The sequence below is a fragment of the Meriones unguiculatus genome, chromosome 9, assembly GCF_030254825.1.
Source record: "Meriones unguiculatus strain TT.TT164.6M chromosome 9, Bangor_MerUng_6.1, whole genome shotgun sequence".
NCBI lineage: Eukaryota > Metazoa > Chordata > Mammalia > Rodentia > Muridae > Meriones > Meriones unguiculatus.
This window is the reverse complement of record NC_083357.1, coordinates 69237781-69254917: the sequence shown is the minus strand read 5'-3', so window position 1 is coordinate 69254917 and position 17137 is coordinate 69237781. Positions and strand designations below refer to the sequence as shown.

The window sequence follows — 17137 nt, the reverse complement described above, 5'->3', positions numbered from 1 at the left end:
ACTTGAAATCTGTTAGCAAGTGGTTCTTTATCAGCGGAATTTGCACTTTAATTTGTCTTTAAATCTTAAACAAAATCAAAGGCATCAGCTCTACCTGATGTCATTGGTCTGTATTGTGTTACTGTAACCCACTATGTTAGACTGAGTAGTTTATAAAGAAACATATTTCTTAGCTGAGTGTGCAGAGACCAAAATTTACCGTGTAGATTTGGTGAAGGAAGGCCTCTTGCTATATCAGAAGGTGGAAGAGGGCATCATATGGAATACAAGAAGCACCCTAGCTTAGCTCATGCCTTTCTGCCATCTTTTTATAAAGTAACTCCCTAACCCTGCTGACCTCATCCCATTTACCTCCTAAAGGCCCCACCCTCAGATTTTTATCTGCATATGCATAATTGAGGGAGTAATTGTCCCGCATAGATTTAGGGAGCACATTTAAAGTAAAGTACTTAGATATGAAAAGGCTAGGCAGTAAGTTCTTTCTTTCCTGGTGGTATTAGTGAAACCGTCCAATGCTGGATGCTCTTGCCTCTGCTAGCCACTTGATGTCACCAGGCCACCAGTTGAGGAACATTTGGGTGACTGTCAATTACATATAGGTAATAAAAATCTAAATATTCCTGCTGCAGCTTATATTTTTAAAAGTAAGACTTTTTTTATTATCATATAACTGTATATCACTTGGCAATGCTTTTTCTTTTATAATCAGTGAACTAAGAAAATGAGGTCTAAATTAGTGAAATATTCACAAGAATTGTATCTGAAGAAATTGAAATTTGTTTGTAAAAATATTGAAGGTGCGTCATAGTACCTAGTGGTGTGGGGGAACATTAGGATCAATATTTACTTCAGTAAGGCAAAAACAGAAATGTAATTTCTCCAGTAATGAGAATTGATTCCAAACTTATCAGGTAATGCCTCAGAAACAGTTTTCTTAACATGAACATAACCTTAAAAGTATTACAAAAAAAGAGCCTGTTGAAGATATTAGCAACACTATAACTGAAAGAAAATTTTCAGTTAAATACTGAGGAAATAAACGGAAAAGACAAAGTCTCTCACCTTACCCTGAGAGGAATATGTATTTGTTTACCTCAGATGGGGCGCTGAATAAAAGGTTAAAAAAATGATTCCACCCAGTTCTGGCTTTATTGTACTTCCTTACAGGAACATAGGAGACCCAAATGCAGTCACTGAAAAACACATCCTAGAGTGGCCAATAACTCATGAAACCTGCATCCCAGGAGTCCCTGTTGCTCACAGTCATAAGCACTGGAGAGCACACCTTTTTCAGCCCTTTTCATTGCTGTCGTGAGCTTGGATGAGGGCTTCCCTGTAAGATCCATTGGCCTCCTGACTCTCCAGGGACTTTTTCCCCCTTCAAGGAAGAAATATTTCACCTCAGAGGAAATAACTAACCAATGCTTCACCTTCTTTACTGGCACTTAATATTTTCACTTCTCTTTAATGATGTTCCCTGAACCTTGCTGGTAATAATGTAAATATCTCATCATTTTCTGTTTGGCTGAGCCGTGGGCCACAGGGCCACAGCAATAGTCACTAATTCTGATGAGCCTGACTGGTTGTCTCTGCAATTTCCCCACTGTAAAGAGAGAAATCTCCCTCATGAATGACTGAGGTTGATAATAGCAGTAATCTGAAGGCTTAAACCTTTAGAAGACAGTTTGACGGGCACATAACATCCATTTAATAAAACTAGCAGTGCCTCTGTACTGGGACCTTTGACTTACCTAGTCACAGGCTTTTCCCCGACTAAGAGTACCAGATGTGGATTCACTGCCATGGGGCAGCCCTTAAATAAAAGGAAAACAGTTGTGCTCATAACTGTTGTCCTGCCACTATTACGCCAATGGGTACATCTTGCCAGGCCCATTAATGTATCTAGTATGAAGGGTCCTGTTAAGCAGAACTGTCACTAGTAATTCAACCAAGCACCCTCTGCCATCCCTTTAGCACTCTGAAAGCCAGCCAGCTCAGTCCAAGCCTGGTTTCATGTAGCCGCTGCATGTGGTAGCTTCAGCAGCAAGGTCTTGCCAGCTAATTCTGGTGTGCAGCCAGCACCAGTGGCAGTAGCCATAATGTATGGGTCTCGGAAGTCTCCTTGGCCAACAGCTCACAGGGAGGAGCTCACCTTTGGCACTGAGAGAAATATTCAACCTTATGGTTGAATAAGGGAGTGCCTTTTCCACCTAGTGTTGGGTGTTGTGTATGTTTAAACTCTTTAATTGCTGTTTTCTGTTTTTCCAGATGCCTTTTCAGCTCTGTAAGCGACTCAAAGGTTAGCACAACATAATGAAACCTTTCTCACAGAGGGTGGGGAATCTCTGAAAGCCCATTGTTATTTTCTCTAAGCCAGTGGCAGTGGATCCTAGGTAGCTAAGTGTCCTGAAATGACATATTAATGAAATCCAGTAAAGCATGACAATATCCGCCACTTGTATCAAGTGTTTCCCCAAAAGATTAATGTTGTGTACAAAGGCATTTTACTTTCCTCTTCGGTTGCTGGAAGGAAATACTGTGACAAAAGCAACTTACAGAAGAAAAAGTTTATCATAGTCCATCATGGTAGAGAAGTGTCTGGGGCTTGTGGTAGCTGATCACATTGTATCCATAGAAACCAAGACCCATGAGGACCTGTGTTCAGCTCATTTTGTCCAGTTTATACAGCTCAGGCTCCCGCCCAGAGGATGGGCCCAGCCACAGTAGGTGGGTCCTCTAATCTCAGTTAACTGAGTCTTCTGAGTTATTCTTGATCCCATCAAGTTGGCAGTCAACCATCACAGGCATGGAAAGGAAACTTGCTGTCTTAACTCTTCATAATCTAGCAATTTTCAATTAGCCCTTGCACCTCCTCATCCTAAGATACTAATGCTGCTGCAGGGTCCAGCACACTGTGAAGCAAGTTTTCATTGCTTGTCCAGACTCAGATCCAGGGGAGAGCAAGGCTGTGTTCTAGCCCTGCTGTATCTGCCTTTCCAGCTATCATCTGGTTCTGACAAGTTTGGCCAGTCAATGGCTTTTTTTCTATGTGCCTCACATGGCCATTAGACTGAGCAAACATACTGTACTCCCATATGTAAGGGAGAAAAGTGTACAGCACACTCTGGAGGGAAGGTTGTCCATCCTTAAGACAAGCTTATTATCCATCCGCATTGTCATGTCTGCCTCTTGTGAACTGCTGCTTGGTGCTTAGGCCTTTAATGCTCTCTAGCACATGTAGCTTTGTCAATTTTTTTTTCCTAGAAAGTTTGACATGAGTTCTGCTACCTTTGCCTCCAGGTGACTTAGACAGCCTCCCTCATCTGCTTTGCCTTTTTATTTGTTCCCTCCTGAATTCTGTTTCACTTTATAAAGTTGATTCACATACCAGTCTAATTTCTTTCAGTATGTCAGAGCTTCTCTCTCATAAAGAACTGCATTACTTCATGTGATCAACAAAACCCTAAAGAGCGATAGTTTTGAGGTCCCTGGTGGTCACTTCTCTCAGATCTCCTTTGTAGTCTACACCAGTGAACTCAGCTGCTCTATGCCTAGTCTTCTCATGAGTGTCTGTCCTTAAGAAATATATTTACTGTTTTCCAGTCCCTCATTTTTTATGGGATTTTCATCCATAAAAAATAACAACAGGTATAGTAGGATTGTGTCAGACACAGTGGAACCCTCAGCGCTCATCTCAGGGTTACACAGCTGGTGTTTCCTGACTCATCTTTGGTCCTGTCATCTCTAGCTGGGGCCAGTTGCATGTGTTGGCTTTTCCTGAGAAGATGTGAATAACTATCTGTTCACTCCAGACTAAGTGCTCCAAGCAGATCTACTCAAGCCCAGCTTGGTGAACCAGTGGGTTTGTTTGGATTGCTTTTGAGAACACAGATGACTCAAAAGCAGGGAATCCCTGAACAGCCCTCCCAGCATGGCTCACATACAGAACCTCCACCCCTGGAGCTCCCGGCATAGTTTCTGTCGTTCCTCAGAGTCTCCTCTTCTCTGATAGTCATTCGCTTGCATGTATAACTTTGATGAGGAGGCTGGGGACTCCGGTAGCTTTCTGCACATCTTTGAGCCTTGTATATTTTTGTTAGCTTCCACAGTCTTACGAGACTTCTTCCTTCATCCAGGAGGGTTTCACTTCAGAGGGAATAGCTACGCAGCAGGTATATATGCAAAGTCACAGTTTCAGTTTTTATTACTCTACTATACAGGTACAGTCGGGAGTCCTTTAAATGTCATGTAATATACTCACATATTTTCAAGGAGGTATAGTCATTGTACATAGTACTGGATTTTCTCTTTTTATTGAAAATAGATTTTTTTATACAATATATTCTGATCACTATTTCCCTTCCCTGATCTTTCACTTCCCCACCCAACCAAATCCACATCCTTTCATTCTCTCCCACTAGAATACAAACAAGCATCTAAAATAATTTTGATATGAGCACGGAGGTAGCCTATGGCATTTCAGTGGCCAAGTGGCCTCCATAGTAATGGGGACAGGGACTGTCTCTGACATGAACTGATTGGCCTGCTCTTTGATCACCTCCCCCTGAGGGGGAGCAACCTTACCAGGCCACAGAAGACAGTGCAACTACTCCTGATGAGACCTGATAGACTAGGATCAGAAGGAAGGGGAGGAAGACCTCCCTTATCAGTGGACTGGGAGAGGGACACGGGTGAGATAAAGGGAGGAAGGATGGGATTGGGAGGGGGGAGGGAAGGAGTTACAGGGGGGATACAAAGTGAATAAACTGTAATTAATGAAAATAAAAATAATTAAATAAAACAAGAAAAAATAATATCTAATAAACTTAATATAATATTAAACCAGAATAGGAAAAAACAGAAAGAAAAAAAAAGACCGAAGAAAAGGTACAAGGAACAAATACAGTTCAAAGACACACAGAAAACCCATAAAAACAAAGTAGGAAACCATTGTATATAAACAAAAGATCTGTAAGATTAAAAGAGGAAAGGGAAAAAAGAACTTAAAAAAATACCCAGACAGGGCATTGTGAAACATTAAAGATACCTTCAAAAATAAGTTAGTTTTATGCTACGCTTTAGTGTAGTTTTTATAGCCAGTGAGACCCCACTGGAGAAAACTTAATTTTTCTCTTTGAGAATAGTTATCAATTGGAAATTGATAGGTTAGGGATGGGTGCTTGTGCCCACTACCCCTCTCCACCCTGGGACCCCCATGCGGCTTAGACCTGTGCAGACCCTGTGTGTGCTGTCTCAGTCTCTGTGAGTTGTGTCTAGATGGCCTTGTTTCCTTGTTCTCTTCCATCCCCACTGACTCTTAAAATCTTCTGGCTTCTCTTCTGCAGAGTTCTCTGAGCCCTGAGGGGAGGAATTCAATGGAGACACACTGTTTAGGACTGAATGTTTCAGGGTCTCCCACTTTCTTCACATTGTCCAGTTGTGGCTCTCTGTATTTGCTTCCATGTCAGGAGGATTCTTCTCTGATGATTGCTGGGCTAGACACTGATCTATGAGTACAACAGAATGTTATTAGGAATCATTTTATTGCTACAGTTCTGTAGCAAAACAGTGTTATTTGGTTTTCCGCTAGGACCATGGCTAATCTAGTTTCAGGTTCTTGGCCACCCCGCAGTTGGGCATGGGTTCCATCTCATAAAATGGGGCCTTAAATTCGATCAGATGCTTGCTGGTTACCTCCATAACTTTTATGCCATTATTATAGGCAGATCACTATAGTAGATCACAGGGTTTATAGCTGGGTTAGCGTTTACCTTTTTTCTCAGTGTGCAAAGTCCTTCCAGTATCATGGTCGCTAGTCAATAGAGGTGAAGGCTGTACGTAGGTACCAGCTTTACCACATTAAGTGATTTACACAGGTGTTGTCTGCAGCAGTAGAGCCTTACTGTATATTTGTAGAGAGCCATCAATATCGTTGGCAATAAAAAGGTTGGGTTGTTTGGGGCAGGATGTGTTTCCATGGGGCTTCTTTGGCCAAGAACTCAGGTAGATGTTACCCATTCCTAGCACTGGAGATTTCATTTGGTTGCAAACATGTATAGTTGGGGTGTTGTCTCTTCCATAAAACCATCCCATATTACCTCCTTTACTCCATTTTTCCTTTCCCTCCTTGTTTGGTTCTCCCATTTTAGTCCCCAACCATTGTCTATCGATAGCTACCTATTTTATTTCCCCTTCCTACTGGGATTCCTCCCACTATCCCTTACTCATATCTGACCTCTGTGGCTGTATAGATTGTAGGCTGCATATCCAAGACTAACAGCCAGCATCCTCATATAAGTGAGTACATACTTCATATATTTTTTGGGGTTTAGGCTACCTCACTAAGGATTTTTCTTTTAAGCTCCATCCATTTACCTGTAAGTTTCATAATTCCAGTTTTAACTGCTGCATAATATTCCACTGTGTAAATGTGCCAGATTTTCTTTTTTCATCTATTGATAGACATCTAGGCTATTTTTAGCTATTATGAGTAGAGAAGTTCATCCAGTAGAGCAAGTGTCTGTGTATTAGGATGTCCTGTAGCACTCTTCTTTAAAACTTTTTTTTTTTTTTGGAGTGTTTAGGCCTTCCCTTCCAACCTCTCAACCCTGATCAGGAGAGAGATGGTTAGTGTGGAGAGAGGGCCCTTTGCTTCTCCCAGCTGTTTGGGGCAGGGTGGAGGGGTCCTTTTCTTTTAGGGCTATATCATTCTCCATCAACGGCATACGCAGCCAGCAGTCTCCTCTAAGATGCTGTGCCCCGAAGCGTTTCTCTCCCCATCTGCTCCAAACCACATAGTCTGTCTCTCTGGTCTCTCCAAATGGCTACTCACTGTACGCCACTACCACACACCACACACTGCACACCATGCTCTACACTCTCTCTGAAATTAATATTCTCAGAGCCCTAGACCACACCCGTCTTCAGGAGCCATGTGGAAGGCCCTCACCAGCTAGCAGAGATTACGCCCCACACGTGACAGTTAACAGGTGTGGACAAACTATAGCCCAGCTAAAATCCCACGCTTGGGATTAAAACAAAAAATATTTACAGAACGTAACTGAGTTTACAAAAAAACCAAAACTTCCATTACAGAGTCTTTTGGATATGTTCCCAAAAGTGGCATAGCTGTAGCTTGAGGTAGATCTTTCCCAGTTTCCTAGGAACTACTTTCCATTGTAGCTGTGCAAGCTTACAGTCTTACCAGCAATGGAGGAGTGTCATAGTGTTGAATTTTCAAGAGACACTTTCTTGGAAGTATATTATGTACTTGGTTATATAAAGCCCCTTACCCTAGTCCTTCCTGTCTCTTCTCCCCTTCCTGTCAGCTTCATTTGTTGTTCCCCCAATATTCTTGTTGTCACTGCTGCTACTGTGTGTGTATACTATTGCTATGATAAAATCTAACAAAAGAAACTTAAGGAAAAGAGATTTGTACACATGTACGCGTTGTATGTATTTGTGTAAAATCTAGGATTTTACCCAAATGACAGAAAAGAGGCAGTATCTGTTGTTCTAAGTCTGGTGTATGCCCTTAATATGATCCCAGCAAATGACCACATTTCATTCTTGAAAAATAAAGCTTCATCATGTGTATATGTACATATATACACATGCACTTCCCTGTCCTGTTGATTGACAGCTAGGCTGTGGTGTGAATGCTTGCACATATTTTTGCTTTTTTAAGGTTTTCTTTCGTAGGTCAGGCTGGTCTTGAACTTGGGATACTCCTACCTCAGTCTCAAGTGTTGGCATCCAGGCATGTTCTACCTTCCTAAAATGTGTTTTCAGTAGAATTTCTTTTCATGTCCCTTAATAAGATAAAAATTAAACAGTAGCTAAAATTACATTCATTTTTTTTTTTTGTTGCTGTTTTCTTAAGACAGGATCTCACTGTATAGCTGTGACTATGGAACTCACTATGTAGGCAGACAGGCTGGCCTTCACTTCACAGAACTCCACCTGCCGCTGCCTCCTTTGTGTTGTGAGTAAAGGTACACCATCACACCCAGCTTTTTATGTTTTGTTTGTTTGTTTGTTTGATTTTAGAGACAGGGTTTCTCTGTGTAGCCTTGGCTGTCTTGGACTCACTTTGTAGACCTCACAAAGGCCTGCAGGCCTGCCCATGCCTCCCCAAGTGCTGGGATTACAGGTGTGCACTACCATGCCTGGTGAATTACTTCCCTGTTTCACTGTCAGAAGTAAGCTAGTAATACATAATGGTACAGTTACCCTGCTCTGGCCTTCATTTTCATTCTACTGAAGGTCAGCCAACCTAGAGAGAGAAAGCTTGTCTCTTCTAGCTTTAAGCTTGTCTCTTCTAGCTTTAAGAAGCTTCTTCAAGAAATATTTTTTTCTTGAAGAAATGGAAAAAATTTTAAGTCTTTTTTTTGAAGTTAATTTCCTCCACCTTCGAATATCCTTTCTAGTGACATGATCATATAAAATAGATTTTGCATGTGTGTCCCTCCCTTCCTACCTCCCCTCCTTTCCTCCTTCCCTCCCTCCATTACTTCCTCCCTCCCTCCCTCCCTCTACTTGGTTAAAAAGTAGCTGATCAATGAGTCCCCAGATTTAGTTTTCAGGCTTCACTCCACTTCCTATGAGGCAGTGCATTAAAATACAGACTCCTGTATTGGCCATGGTTACTATCTACTCTTCTCACTTCACCTAGCCCTTTTCACCTCCCTCACCGTTAATCCAAATATATCAAGCTTAATATTCCTATTGGTTCTGTTATCACAAATGTAAACAAGCTTATAACTTAGTATTAAATATGAAGAAAGAAAAATATTAACTATGGGACCTGACCTGCAAAGTGACGAACACCCTCTGAAAGGCAAAAAGGGAAAACGTGTACAGAGAATGGAACTAGAGGGAACATACTTCAACATATAAAGGTTGTATGTGACACATCCATATGTGAAAACTTGAAGTGATCTTGATAAAAATGGGAACAAGTAGGACTGTTCACTCTCCTACTCTTTTCAGTATAGCACATAAAGCACCAGCTATAGCACCTAAGACAACAGGAGGAAATACAAGGGATACAAATAGGAAAAGAAAATCATTTCCATTTGCAGATGATATATCAGACCTAAAGGTCTCAAAAATTCCATTCTAGAAATTTTCTGGAAATAACCAGCTTTCAAGCAAAATAGCAGGATACAAAATTAGCTTGTGAAAATCAGTAGATTTTCAGCCAGGCATGGTGGCACATGCCTGTACTTCCAGCACTCAAGGGAGATAGAGGCAGGCTGATCTCTGTGAGTTAGAGGCCAGCCTGCCTGGTCTGCAGAGTGAGTCCAGGATAGTCTTGACACAGAGAAACCCTGTCTTGAAAAACCAAAAAACAAAACCAAAACAATAGTTTTTCAATAATCAGTAATAAACATGTTGAAAACAGGTCATGGAAGACTCATTCACATTAGTGCTCCCTCCCCCAAGCCTAGGAATAAACCTAACCAAAGAGGCGAAAGACATTTGTAAAGCAAACCTTGACTATCTCTCTGATGAAACAAATTGCAGACATTAGAAAATGGGGAAACTTCCTAAGCTCTTGGATTGGTACAATTAATGTTGTAAACAAGACTGTTTTAAGATTATAGGCTGGGTGAAGCAGTGCATAGCTCTAATACCAGCACTCTGGGAGGCAGAGACAGGCAGATCTCTTGTGAGTTGGAAATCAGCCTGGTCTACAAAGAGAGTCCAGGACTTCCAAGATTACACAGAGAAACCCTGTCTCAAAAAAAAAAAAAAAAAAACCCACAAAAAGATCACAGATTAAGTACAAGTACAATCCCAATAAAATTTACATGAGATTCTTAACAGAAATAGAAAAATATATATATTCTAAAGTTCTAAAGTTCATATGGAAGTATAAAAGACTTCAGGTAGCCAAGTAGCCGTGAACAGAAAGAACTGTGCTGGAGGGATCACACCAGATTTTAAATTGTATGACAGCTAGCTAGCTAGAGTAATGAAGACAGCATGGCACAAAAGCAGATAGGAAGATTAGTGGAACACAATACAAGACCCAAATTAAAGTTCACCTAATTACAGCGATCTGGTATTTGACAAAGTGCCCAAAATATACACTAGAGGAAAGATTTAATAAATGATGCAGAGAAAAGAATTTATTAGACAGTTATCTATTACCCTGTACAAAAATCAAATTCAAATAGATCAAAAGACCTCAGTGTGAATTCAGATACCCAAACTGGTAGAAGTTAGAATAGGCAAGTCTTCCTGTTTCCTTCATACAGGAAAGGACTTTCCTCAGACTAGGACTCCCATTTGCCCAGGAATTAAAGAATTGATAAGTGGGACTGCATGAAACTTAAAAGCTTCCATCCAGCAAAGAAGATGATCAGCTGAGTGAAGAGGAAGGATACAGAGTGGGAGAGACTCTTTGCTAGGGATATATCTAATAGAGGCATAATATTCAGATAATAAAGCACCCAAGAAACAGTCAAGAGTGCAAATGATACCAATTAAAGAATCTGAACAGAGTTCTCAAAAAAAAAAAAAGATGGCTTTAAAAGTTAAAATCATCATTAGCAATTATAGAAATGCAATTAAAACTGCTTAGATTTCATCTTACTCCGGTCAGAATAGTTAAGGTCAAGAAGACCACTGACCAATGCTGCTGGTGATGCAGCGAAAGAGGGACTCCACTCACTGTTGGTGGCACTGCAAACTAGTGCAGCAGTTATGGAAATCAGTATGGAGAAACCTTAAAGAGCTAAGAATAGATCTGCCATATGACCCATTTATACCACTTCTTGGAATATAACCAGATGACCAAATATCTTACTGCAGAGACAATGAGCTGTGTTCATTGTCACTCTAGTCACAGTAGCTAACTGATGAAGCAGCCTAGACATCCACCAATGGTGTAATGAAAATGTAATACATATACAAATGAACTCTGTTCAGCTTTAGAGAAAAACATGATTGTTTACTATTGGTGCTTACTGCTGGACTGCTATTCCCATGTTCTGGAACACAGGATGTGACATGGCTTTATAAATACTTTTGAGTTAACTGATAAATGAATAAAAACAAAGTGGTGTTTCAAGAAAACACCAGGCAAAATAGCAGGCAAATGGATGGAACTGGAAATACTGTGAGGTAACCCAGACCCAGAAAGGCAAATCCTGTGCGTTCTGGTTTTGTGGATCCTTGCTCCCAGCTCTGAATCTTTGGATTTGATGGTGTAACTTGGGAGTAGCCACAAAACCCAGCCACAAAACCCAAGCAGAAAGAGGAACCATTGCAGGTGGGAAGAAGAAACCCTATAGTAAGTTATATTTATGCATATATATGCATGTGGGAGGGAACATGTGCATATAATTCAAATAGACTTATCCCACATGTGGTGATAATGCACCCCCAAGAGCTACAGAACATTTTTTTTTTAATACAAGATATGCGAAACAAGAAATACCTCCCTTGGAAGTTGTTGGTGGGGGTGGGGTGTCCAAGAGACACTCAAAACCACATAGGCTATTGGCATTACCATAGTTACCTCCCAGAACTTAAAGATAAGACCCTTTTGCTGAAGACACTACATACTTCCATCACAAGATTTGGAAGACTCTGTAATTGGTACTGACCTAGAAGCCTTCCCCTGAGGGTTAGCTCTATTATCATGGCACCCTGCCAAGAAAGAAAAACAATCAACTGCCCTACTGAGCTGTAGTTCCTGTGAAACACAGTGATTGGCCAGCACAGTATCCCCACTGATGCAATAGTGACCCTTATATTGGGAGCAGCCTATAGCTGTCTTTTGGAGTTAAGATCCTCTCCGTAGGAAGGAATTCATGCCTGTTATGTACACCTAGCCAAGAACCTAGTCAAAGACCCTAAAGACACCCAGTTGCTACCATTTTCATAAATTAATGCAGCTTCCAGCCTTATTCTGAGTATTTATCTTTATATCCACCCCTCATCAAAGAAGCTTCTCTTTTAAAAAAATATTTCTAATGTCTAAATGATCGCCTGCATGTGTGCATATGTACTGGATTTGTGCTTAGTGCATGTGGAGGCCAGAATAGAATGTCAGATCCCCTGGAACTAGAGTTACAGTTGGTTACCAGTTACCATATGAGCAGTGGGAAGCAAAACCAGGTCCTCTGCAAGAACAGCCAGTGCTCTGAAGCTAAGTCATCTCTCCAGCTCCAAGAAAGTTCTTTCTGCAACAGACAAGGGTTATTACAGAGATGCACAACTGGTGAACATGCAGAGACTAAATGGTCACGGGGTGCCCAGCTCCAGTTAGTACTTCTTCAATGCAATCCCTACACTTATGGCTCAGGGGACACTACAGAAGAGAAGTTAGAATTGTAGGAGTCAAAGAGCCAAGAAGATTGTTCCAAGATCCCGTTTTCTAGACAGGACCCCCTAACTCTGAACAGAATAGCTGCCTGCACATACGTGCACACCACCAACCAACCCACATGCCAGAGTAGATGGAAATTTTCAGGAGGCTCCAACCCTAAATGGAGAGTTGTACAGCCAGTGGCTGCTGAGGGAGGGAAGTTTCCCACATCCTAAGTGGTAAATATATGTATGAAATTTTCAAGTGACTAAAAAAACGTAAAGAAGACTGCATTGAATTACATCCCTACCCTTTTATATCTTTATTGCTTTTAGGGGAGATGGTTTGTTTGTTTGCTGAGATCATGTCTTTCTAGATAGCCTTGATTAGCCTGGAACTCACTATCCAGACGAGGCCTGAAATTCATAGACATCTGCCTGCCTCTGCCTCCTGAATACACCATCATGTCCAGCTTCCTTTTATATATTAATGATCTTGAGTGAATAAGACCTTTTGTTTGTTTTCTTTGTCTGTCTTAGGTGTCACTAACTTCTGCCAACATGATTTGATGTTATACTGAAACTACCTACCTTAACTGTCCTCAGAGTATTTGATGTAGATTGTCAGCCTAACAAGGGTTTTAGGAAACATAACTGCATCTAATATTTCCCTATTATAGCTGAAAGGTTATTCAGAAAAGGACCCATATCACTAATGCTGAATATAGGATTGTTTTCCTTTTAGATATTTTTTTCATGGTACTGGAATCGGATCCAGGACCTTGTGTGTTGTTAGGCTTGCTAGGTAAATATTCTACCACTACTACACTCCTCAACTAGAAAACTGTAAAGGATAAGAAAAAGTCAAAATTTAGAGGAGCAGAAACATGAGTGGTACAAAGTGACTTGGAAGAGAGGGTACAACAGTATCACTGGGGTCTACTTGTTAACTTCTTGTTGTTTAAGAAAGTCCCTTAAGTGTGCTCAGTGGCCTGCATTATTTTCCTTTCTGTGCATCAAATATTGTCTCACAAATTTTAGTCATTTAAATTAGTCATTTAAAAGGGAGTATTAGCTCTGATCATACTAATTTTGGTAAGAGTAGATTTGAAGAAGGATTAACACACACATGCGCTCACAGAGACTGTGGCAGCATGGGACCTGAATAGGACCGTGCCAAATGGGGTTCCAGTGCTGAGAGAAGTGGACACATGCTCCCTCCCCAAGCTAGAAGCTATCTTCAATTAATAAGCACTTGAAAATAAGAAATTAGTTCTCTCCAAGGGAGTCTCAGTGGGGACACAAAAGGGCAGGCCCCAGGCCCAGCAGTAGATGGTCAACAGAAAACGAACTCAGTGACAACACTGAAGGCTCTCTGTCTTGTGATGTTAACACGGGGCTGCCTTTAAAACAAACACATATAATATGTATGTTATGGCTTCTAGTTCTTCCTTTTTACGAGATTCCTGTGTGTGTGATCATGTGTGTCTCAGTATCTATATGTCTTTCTCATATTTTTTTTTCTTTAGCTCTTCTGTTTGTTTTGTCCTATTCTGGTTTATTTGTTTTGTTGTTTTATTTTTATTTTTTAAAGATTTATTTATTACGTATATAGTATTCTGCCTGCATATATGCCTGAAGGACAGAAGAGGGCACCAGATCACATTATAGATGGTTGTGAGCCACCATGTGGTTGCTGGAAATTGAACTCAGGACCTCTGGAAGAGACGCCAGTACTCTTAACTAAGCCATCTCTCCAGCTCCTAATTTTTAGCTCCTAATTTTTATTCTTTAGATGCCTGTTTTGTTCCAAGGAAAGACAGAAGAAAGGGTATGGATCTGGAATGGAGAGGAGGTGGGGACGATCTCAGAGGAGGAGCTGGGGTAGGGAAAACTGTAAGCCAAATACATTATATGAAAAAACATATATATTTTACCTTAATTAAAAAAAAGAAAACTATGCATCAAAGAGAGAAAGGGAGAGAAGAAAGAGGAAGAGCTCTGGGTAGTGGTGAACTCCTTTAATGCTAGGAAGAAGAGGTAGGTGGATCTCTGTGAGTTCCAGCACAGACAGAGAAACTCTGTCTGAAAAAAAGAGGAGAAGGAGGAGGAGGAGGGAGGAGGAGGAGGGAGGAGGGGGAAGAGAAGGAGAAGGGAGGAGGAGGAGAAGGTGATTAGCTGTGAAGAGTGGTAGCTGGATAATAGCATAGAAAACATGAAAAGTGCTGTATTCATGGGAGATTGGTGGCATGTGTGGTTTGTTTCCATTTTCACCTGTGTTTGGGTACCAGAGGAATGGTTTGAATGGCCAGGCAGAAGGTGAAAATACAAAACGTGGCCTGGAATGATGGCTTAGTGGTTAAGACCTCTGTCTGCTCTTCTAGAGGTCCTGAGTTCAATTCCCAGCAACTACATGGTGGCTCACAACCATCTATACCTTCTACTGCCCTCTTCTTGCATGCAGGTGTACATGTAGACGGAGCACTTGAATGAATGAATGAATGAATGAATGAATGAATGAATGAATGTATGAATGAATGAATGAATGAATGAATGAATGAAAGTGTTAAAAAAAAGAAAATACAAAATGTGGCAGAAATTACCTGAGAAGCAGTGTCCTGGGGAGGATCAGACCAGGCCAAGTAGAGAGCTTCGTTTAGTGATGGGTGTGCTCCCGAGCACAGGAAAACAGGTAAGAGAGCTTGACCAAATGTTGAGAGATCGGGCTGAGGTTGGATGGTGAGTTCTGAGAGTGAGTACAGAGCATCTCTATCACTAGGAAATACAAGACAGGGTTGATGTTAGAGTCCTGAGGTGATTCCTGAGCAATTCTGACTGTGTTGATAAAGTTGAGAATGCTAAATTTAAAGACACAATAATCTCAAGAGCTGGAGAGATAGCCCAGTGGTTAAGAACATTGACTGCTCTTCCAAAGCACCCACATGGCAGCTCACAACTGTCTATAAATCCAAGATCTGACGCCCTCACACAGACACATGCAGGCAAAACACCACTGCACATAAAATAAAAGTAATTTTTTTAAACCTAAATACAATGCCATTTTGTTTCTATAATTTTAGTCTGGGGTTTTTGTGGGAAGAGAAGTAGACTGAAGACATGGATGGAAAGGAACATCAGGCAGGCCACAGAGGCAAGAAGAGATCGGGAGAAAGGGGTGAGACCATCATGAGAAGGAAGAAAGGTAGAAAAAGGAAGGCTGGAGAGATGGAAACTATGGTGGGCAGAGACTGAAACATGAATGTCTAAGATTTCAGAGATGAGGTGTTGCAGTTGTAAGAAATAAGTTCAAGATGTGCCTCTGAACACAGCTTTACTAAAACCAGAATGAAGGAGGTAAAGGAAGAAAGAAACAGTAGATCCAGGATTTGAACACTGAAGTCATTGTCTTGATAGGCAAGTATTAGGGCAGAGGAAAAAAAAAAAACTTTCAAAATGCTGGCAAAGGAGGGCAGCGTGTAACAGCAGTAAGAGGACAAGGAAGTAATCACTCATCACTCATCTCAAGAGCAAAAATTATTCATAATGGAATAAAAGGCCAACAGTTACCTTCTTCACTTTCTAGAGTGTCTTTCCTCTATGGTATCTGGCATTCCTTTATTGAGTGTTGTTGCCCAGACTCTGTCTTGCCAGATTTACTTTTTTACCTTTGGGGAAGACGCAGGGCCTCCAAACAGGGCCTGGATTTTAAGATGCGATCATCATGTGGCAACCCGGCCTTTGCTGTGTGCACTTGGCAAGTTACTGAGCTGCTCAATCTCTAGTAATGATGCCTCTACTTGAGTTAACAAGCAGGTCCTGAGTTAACAAACAGATGGGCCCTCCCAGCTGTGCAATCAGTGGTTTTGCGAGTCAGTGAGCATACTTTTACTTACAATAACTATCAGTTAGTGAGTAGCAACACTCTGTTTCATGCTCTAGTTTATCTAACTGGTTTCCTCCAACACTGCTATGAGGTTGAACATTTTAACCTTTCCAGGGGAGAGTTTGAAAGAAGAGTGGTAAATTGCCATGCTAGTAAATACTGGACTGATTTTAACATTTAGTATTTTCTAATACCCAAATCCATTTTCCCTACTGTGCTTTATGTCACAGATCCCAGCCATTACTTGTACGTGCATTAGCAATTGATAAAGTTCCTCTGAATTTACACAGCATCTTAAGTAATTTACATAACATACCCCCCAATTTTTTTAATCCCCCCCCCCCTTGTAATAGAGTATTGGTCATTTTCCTGGTATCCGTTTTTGGATGAGTACTGTCATATTTTATAAATATGAGCAAGAATACTATCCACCAAGAATCTTTAGTGCCCAGAGTTAAGTCTCATTTTTAAAACCATAGAAAAGAAAGTAAACTGACAAAGCAGAAGCCTTCATAAGCTTTCAAGGAAAGACAAAACAAGCCTGGAATATATTCTGCCCTTAAGGAACTTGTCATCCAAGTCCATTGTGTTATTATAGACATTCCTTAAAGATTAAGCATGAAGTGCTCATAAATTATGCACTCATATTTTCGATCAGGCTTTGGAATTTGTTTTATCCCAAGCTTTCTAGGTGAAAGCCAGCAGCAGGGTGGGTGAATAAAATCGTGAACACAAAGGGGGGTGGTTTTCCATCGACTCCGTGAAGTTCATTTTGATGAACGTTTAAATTGCCTCAAGTCAGAACGCGGTGCGTAAAAGGAAGCAGCTGGAGAAGCCTTTAGATCCCCCTTTTCAGTAGCACCCAAGCAGGACCTTTTGCGTTGTTTCCTCTCCCGGTCTTTCCTGGTTCACTGTAGGTCATGTGACCGTCGT

The 17137-nt window shown here is 41.0% G+C and overlaps 1 protein-coding gene and 1 long non-coding RNA gene across 5 annotated transcripts in view; one reads left to right on the top strand and one right to left on the bottom strand.

Annotated features, from left to right (window-relative positions):
- Positions 1-17137, top strand: part of Fndc3a (fibronectin type III domain containing 3A) — a 149076-nt gene that overhangs the window by 77493 nt on the left and 54446 nt on the right. The window lies entirely within an intron of this gene.
- Positions 4204-17112, bottom strand: LOC132656507 (uncharacterized). Of its 2 annotated transcripts, XR_009594256.1 has the most exons (4): positions 17078-17110; positions 14925-15096; positions 12106-12197; positions 4204-5507 (listed from the first exon to the last, which is right to left on the bottom strand). It is a non-coding gene; the product is annotated as an uncharacterized LOC132656507 (long non-coding RNA). The 2 variants fall into 2 exon arrangements; XR_009594255.1 differs by having other exon boundaries at positions 14925-17112.